Source organism: Aplysia californica, unplaced genomic scaffold, assembly GCF_000002075.1.
Source record: "Aplysia californica isolate F4 #8 unplaced genomic scaffold, AplCal3.0 scaffold00709, whole genome shotgun sequence".
Classification (NCBI taxonomy): Eukaryota; Metazoa; Mollusca; class Gastropoda; order Aplysiida; family Aplysiidae; genus Aplysia; species Aplysia californica.
In genome coordinates this window covers 114,888-122,689 of record NW_004797979.1, presented here as the reverse complement: position 1 = coordinate 122,689, position 7,802 = coordinate 114,888, and positions in this window count along the sequence as shown.

Below are 7,802 nucleotides of genomic sequence, written 5' to 3'. Positions count from 1 at the left end.
TGTGGGGGTGTGGGGGTGTGTGTGTGTGTGTGTGTGTGTGTGTGTTTTGTGTGTGTCTGTATGTATGTATGTGTATGTGTGTCTGTATGTATGTGTGTCTGTGTGTGTATGTGTATGTATGTGTATGTGTGTCTGTATGTGTGTGTGTATGTATTTGTATGTATGTCTGTATTTGTATGTGTCATGTATGTGTGTGTGTATTTGTGTGTGTGCACAGCTGCACATCTCATCCTTTACTCCCCGTTGATCATGAGCACTCTGAGCCTGTAATATGTAGCCTGCCTCTGTGTGTTCCTTACTCTCTCTCTCCTTGTCTTTTTCTTCTTCTCATTCTTTTTTCAATGAATTTCCCAGTCTCTAATGCTGAGGCTGCTGTTCCCCAAAAGTCCTTTAGGCTCCTGTCGAGTTTTTTGGGTCTTCCTGCCTAAGTTTGCCAATGTTCACTGTTCCCTCCCTGCGCTGGTGTAGCATTTATACGCTATAATTCTGCCGTAAGCTGGCAAAACGCCTTTTTTCATTTTGGCGCCAATATTTTATATTTGCTCAATTGAAAGACTGGTCAGTTATCCTACTTCTGTGAAAAAATCAAAGTGAAACTGTGGCTTGTTTTTTCAATAAATTAGAATTCAAATTTCGGAATGGCTTTTATTTTTAGATAATCTTGTAACTTCTCTGGAGAAAAGGCATTTTGTCAGCTTACGGCAGTATAATTATGTCTCAGTCTGACTTTGTTTGTACAAAAGATACAGAAGAAAATTATAAGTGCCATGAAATTACCCTGACATTATATTATGTCTGGAAGTGAACAAAACTTAGAAATTACTCTTAGAATAATTATAGTGAGGCGTGCTGACAAAATGAGTTATTTCTCGTCATCCAAGAAATGAGATATTGGCCGAAAATCAACACTGGGGTCAGATTTATAGATTTCCAATTGATGCCATTTTTGTTCAAGTCTACAGTGGCTTTTATTATACTTATAAAGTGTACAAACTCCACCTCTAAAGTTGATGTATCAATTTCCACAAGGCTAAAATCCAAGAAGTAGCCTAACTTATTTTATCAGCACACCTCAGATTATAATTATCAGCTGTTAGGAACTGAAAACAAGAAACTGAATACGTGCATGATATACGGAGCACACTGGATCTCTTGTTGTACTAGGAAAAGTCTGATGCTTATAAAAGAAATTGACTGGCGTAGACAGGATTTTTGTCTTGTCTTGCTAAGTTGTTTTGTGTTTCTAAGAAAACGTAAGGTCACCAAAGTATTTCTTCGTATCTGACTCATTAATATCAAAGTCAGTGTAATATATATTATATATATATATAAATGATTGTAATTATTGTATTACATTAAGGCACAGTAGAGACAAGCTTTAACACCATCGTATGTTTAAATAAATAAAGACTTACGATATTGTTTATTGTTGTACGTTCATGACATCGACGATTTATAATCTACTTAATAAATATGGTTTGTTCCATAAAACTATACCTTTAGCTAACAGTTACGTTTCCTTGACCTACTACTTACAAACAAACATGGCAGAATACCAACGTAAGAAAAAATAGAAATCTATATATAAGTTACTGTAGGAAGAGGAGTGATAGAGCGGGTGGTTTGCGGGTGCTCTGGTGTTGTTTGCCTCCTCTTTCCTATCAAACATCTATCCTCGATATCTCTTTTCCTTCATTTCTTCATATTATGCTGCTCTCTAGTAGTAACACCTCTATTCTTTAGCACTTATTTGATGGTCTATTTAAGTTGTAAGTGCTGTAAGACTTTTGTTTTAAAGTGATGGGAAGAAAGACATACAGTACTATTTTTATAGTATTACCGTAAACCATTAACTCCTCAACTCTCTGTGTAGTTGTTGTAATCATGTGACTTTTCCAATGATGTCTCCTGTTCTAAAATGTATTTTTTTGTGAGGGAGCGTGGTGAAATCAGGTGTCCGTCAAAATAATGAAATTGAAGAAACTAGCATTTTTTGGTCTGTGTGGCAATTTTTATCTAATTTTTGTTTTTTGGCTCAACACCCTTTCTGTTCATAGAAAAACAACTGTTCCACTTGAATGTTACTAAAAATACGTTGATTAAAGGCACAAAATATGTAATTTCTAAATTTTTAAGGACTCTCAAGCTGTGAAGTTACCAAACTTTGGCTGCCATTTTCTCGCTAATTTTACCACTGAAACCTGGTGACCCCACCTCCTTCAATCGCAAATATCTAGACAAAGACTTCTATTTTTGAGATTTTTTAAATTGAAAGCAAAGCGAATGAATATGTATTCAAATAATATCAAACTCCACATGCCCAGAAATTGATGAGCGCCTGATTCCACCGTGTCATGACACTTTTGGTTTTTCCATTTTGTTTGTTCGGGGGGGTTTTTGGGGGGGTTTTTACGTCTTGTTTGTTTGTTTGAGTGAGGAGAAGCACATGGACACTTACTTTAAGGGTTATTTAGTGCTGAAAGAAAGACAGCTAGGTGCAATAAGGGGAAAGAAAAGAAATAGGACTGACCAGTAGCACCCTCCAACCACCTGCTTTTACTTTGTTTTTGTTTCCTCTGTCTATTGCTGACAGCTACAATGGCTGGCTGTGAGTGTGAGGTCGGTCTGCCCATGTCCTAACTTCTCAGCTGCTTCCAAAGTTTGAATTTTTGAAAACTTTTGAATTCTATTTATTTCATCTCCACTCTAAGTTTGGTTGTTTTGTTGCTTTTTTTGTTGTTTTGTTACAGTTTCCCAGTATTGCCGGTATAATATACTATGATATATTGTATACTGTATACTCTTTTCCTATAGCCCTGTACTGTATACGTTTTGCTGTAATTATACCTAAGTTGCTGACTGATCTGTGTTGATATCTTTTTGAAAATATTGTGCTGCAGTACTTAAATTCTTGTTAATATATAAAACAGGCATCTCTCTCTCTCTCTCTCTCTCTCTCTCTCTCTCTCTCTCTCTCTCTCTCTCTCTCTCTCTCTCTCTCTCACAATAGTTGGCCGGGTATTTCAGGCCCCCATGGTCCATAGCCTCGTCCTTCTCTTTGCAGGCTCGACAGGACGGATCTGGGTTGCCCGCTGGCGTAATTTTGTGTAGATACAATTTCATCTTGGGCGATTTTCCACCAGTTCTCATTACGAAACAGGCTTGGGCTAACTATTGCCCGAGGGCTAGTTTCAACCTGCGAGCAGTTTCAGTACGACGGAAAGGAAAGTCGACCCAATAATAAAATTTATAATGACTGAGGCCTGCACGTTGAAAATTGATTTTGTTTTTTACACTGTCCTTCTTAAAAATGTTAATGAATAGTGTCTGGCCTAGCTGGAAGCTATAGATCTAATATTTTATCTCATGAGATACCTTTGAGTATAGTGTCAGTGTTAGTCTGACTTTTGAAAGGTTGGACATTTCAACTGATTTATTCCCAATGTTCTCATGATTTGGCCCGCAAACTATTTGGGATCGCTTAATCTGGCACGCAATTTGTACAAACCTGCCTATGCCTGGCATAAAACCTTCAGACCCATGGCAATCCTTTCTCTTCTCCAGCTGTCAAATTCAAAATGTCTGCTAGTGTAAACAACATAAGGTCACACATCGGGATACTATCTATCATGTTATGTAAGAATTTTCATGGTCATGGGTAATCAGAAAAAAAACAACAACCCAGAAAAATGTCAAGATCTGTTTGATGACATATGGTGCCCCAAGACTTCACAATTACAGACTGTATTTATAAAAGTTTCTAATCTTGGAATCACTTTTGTCTTTGATTCTACCTTTTTTTAACCCAACTGTGATATTTTCGTGTGTTATGAACCTGTTTGTTTTCTCACCATAATATTGTACAGGAACGTTGACACTGTATCTATATATATATATTATGAAATATTTATTTTTATTCCTCTTTGTTTCTGATAAAGTATTGGTTGATTGTGATTGTTGTAGTGGAATGACCCTGTCACCAATATGGTTTTATCCCTGATTATAGTAGTAGGTAGGGGAATTATCATTATATTCAACAACATAATCTGTGAATGTGATCAAGGTTGGGGAATGACTGTACGCAAATCGCTAGATTCTACCTCAGAATTACAAAGTTCTATCTGACATTTTTGGCAGTTTTGAGTTACTAATTTAAGACCGTGAGGTCAGGTACCTAATGTTCTATAATCTGCTCTATCAAAATCATAAGATTTTTCGGCGTCGTTATTGAGATATTCGAAGAATTGGATTCGAAAAAGCTTGTCATGTTGTGAAACAAATAAATTTTAACTTCACATTCTCAAAACTAGGCACTGAGTAGATAGAACTTTGTAATTTTGAGGTAGCGAAATGACTGTTATGGTCTGTGTTGGTGGTCATTTTGACTGACTGTTTTTGGTACACACGTGCACCTTAATTAATTAATCTACCTATATTTTGAGCAAGTTCTGAGCTGTGTATTGAGAGATGACAGTATTTTGTCTGTCACATTATTCCACCCTTGATATTCTGAGACTGGTACCAACATTTGACATGGATACACAATTCACGTACACAAAACTATATATGTTGAAAACTTTGGGCTCATTCACTTAACAGATTATGTTTAAGAGCATTAAATGATTGCAAAACGTTTTATGGGTTATTTGATACAATTTAGATTATTTGAGATTTGTTTTAAAAAGCAGGCTACTTGTTCAGATTATTTTAGATTTTTTAAAGAAGCAGGCTACTTGCTCTGATTATTTTAGATTTTTAAAAGAGGTGGATTTCTTGTTCAGATTATTTTAGATTTTGAAAGATGATTTTAGATTTTTTAAAGAGGTGAACGACTTGTTCAGATTATTTTAGACTTTTTAAAGATGATTTTAGATTTTTTAAAGAGATGGGTTACTTGTTCAGATTATCTTAGATTTTTTTAAGATGATTTTAGATTTTTTAAAGAAGCAGGCTACTTGTTCAGATTATTTTAGATTTTTTAAAGAGTTGGTATGGTCTGCTTAGTGCCAACCCGGGCTGAATGGGATGCGGTTTGTACTTACACAGCACCACAGCACTCAGAAAACTGACCTGTGGACCATCGCTCAAACAGGAAAAAACATGCCCCGAAAAGTTTATTGTGAATATCCTGTCTGTGCATTTATATATATGGGGGGTTTTTTCATGATGTGCATGCCCTAAGCCAATTCTTCACCTGGGGGACCTCATGTTTACATCCATATTCCTCATGTGCATGTCCGTGATATCCACACAGCCATCCATTATCCACAGATTTTTTTCATTACGCTGTGCTCTGTGCATATTGGAAGAGTGAATGTGAGGACGTTTATGATCCCTCCCCGGCCCCCATCAAAAAATCTACCAGCAAACAGAATGGATGGTTTTTTAATCAAATATAGTGAATAAAATCATGGTTGATGCCAGCCTTATTTTCAGAATGACAAAAAAAAAATTTAATTTGAAAATACAAAGCAAGTTTTTAGTGCAGGGAAAAATTGAGACAGACAGAAATGGTAGAGGGAAAGAAAAAGAATTAAATATGACCTACCAGTAATGCCCTGTAACCACCTGTACTGTGGCAACGGAGTGAGTGATTTTAGTTTAGAAGTGATTATTCCTGAACACCGGATGGTATGATGATCATATTTTTTTCTATTCCAGGTTATCTGTCATGGGTAAAACCTTCTATATTTTTAGGTCGTGGAGAGTTGGAAAGTGCAAGTTTTAAATTTACCAAAAGGATGATGAATTGCTTTTATCCTCAGTTTGCCTGTTTTACTACATCAAGCTTCTTTTGTCTCCATTTGTTTTTAGTTTTAGTAAGAGTTTTACGCCGCTTGCAACACAAATAGGTCATATGAGTTGAGTGACGTCTCTGCTTATGGTGATGTTTCTCATACACGCTTGATGGAACCATTCCATTATAATTAATCATGTCTTGCGGTGTACGCTATCGTAATCTATAACTTTGTCTGTGTACTACATGTTGTATGTCATATCATATGACGTACTCATTGCTATTGCCTTTAAGCTTTGCTATACTGTGTGACATATACTATGTTGGCACACAAAGCTGTGTGCTATAACGTACACTTTGACTCTTTGAGTGATGTCGACCTATTGAATGTCATTTCAAATAAATGCATTATACGCGTACATTATATTATATATATGACATGATCTGTATAATATTAATGATGCATTGTACGTCATACCTATGATCTATACGTCAATGCATTGTACACTGTATCTAGTATATGAATCTTTCATTGATATCTTGTATACTTTATCTATGATATGACCTATATGTTGATGCATTGTACGCTATATCTATGATATGACCTATATGTTGATGATGCATTGTATGCTGACCCATATGTGACCTCTGCATTTTGCTGCCCCTGGTCACCCCTACTATATGAAATAAACTTGTACCACAGGTCTCATATTTAACGAAAATATCTGCGTTTCTTTTTTTTTTTCTTTTTTTTTTTTAGACTTGGTGACTTTATTTGGTTTATTAAATTAAAACAGAAGCACATCAGCACAACCATAATATGATCAGCCAACTGTTCAAATGTTACTATATTTCCTTTTTTCAATTTCCTCTGTCTGTTTATAAAAAATTCTAGCTCATTTATTAATTTACTTATGGCATAAAAACTTTGCATGCCACTTCTGCAGCCAGCGATAAATCAAAAAATTAAATTTCTTTTTAAAATCTTGATCTTGTAATGAAAAAGTTTCTCTATTTCAGCCCTTTATTTAAAGAATATTTTTTTAATGCATACAGCGGATCAATTTTTTTAATGACTTCCAGTAACCTCCTTATTTTGAGACAGCGACACCACTGTGGCCCCAAATTTCAATGTAAGCTTGTAAATTTTATCCCACAGCTGTCTAGACGTCTCCTCGTGAATATTGAAAAATACTTAGGCCCTATTCCCATCTGTTGGACAGTGTTTTTCAGTGTACATTGAAGTGTGGTGTTGAGGAAAATTATGTCACCTATTTAATGTTGTAGGTGTATGCTGCTGATCCCTTATTTTTTAAATTTTATTTTTGGACTTGCTTTAGCCCAGATAGCAGGAAGCATGCCAGTTTGTCACAGACCCAATTTGTCACAGGCCCAGTTTGTCGCAGGCCCAGTTTGTCACAAACCCAGTTTGTCGCAGAACCACGACCCCGCCTAGACTGTGCCCTGCATGATGGAAGTTATCACTGACACTCTCAAAAAGAATAAATGAGTGATTGATTGATAGTATAAATTGAATTTTATTTTTCAACTATTTTTAACGAAAGAATATTCATTGTTGAAATTTTACAGTGTAATTTGCTTTGATTTGCATACAAAAAGGATCTGAAAGAAATATTGAACAACCCAAGCTGAATTGATACTTTACAGGGACTATCTCTATAACCAACAATTTGAAGGTGGAGAATAAAAAAACTTGAATTTCTTCTACTGTGTTAAAGTGTAGTAATTATGGCTGTCATCAATACTCAGATACTTAAATGAAATTGTGACAAATTGGGCTTGGGACAAACTGGGCCTGGGACAAACTGGGCAGTCCCCGTCAAACTGACGTGGGGACCGACTTTCAATAACAATTCAGCTGTGGCCTACTTAGTAAATACTCCGTTTTTAGGCCTTTTCCAACAGAAAGCCGCCAATACATCACCCCAACGACGCTGTTCTCGCATCAGTTCAGTGTTGGTGCACAGTCAGCTATTTCTTTCTCCCGCTCTAATCTCTCTCTCTCTCTCTCTCTCTCTCTCTCTCTCTCTCTCTCTCTCTTACA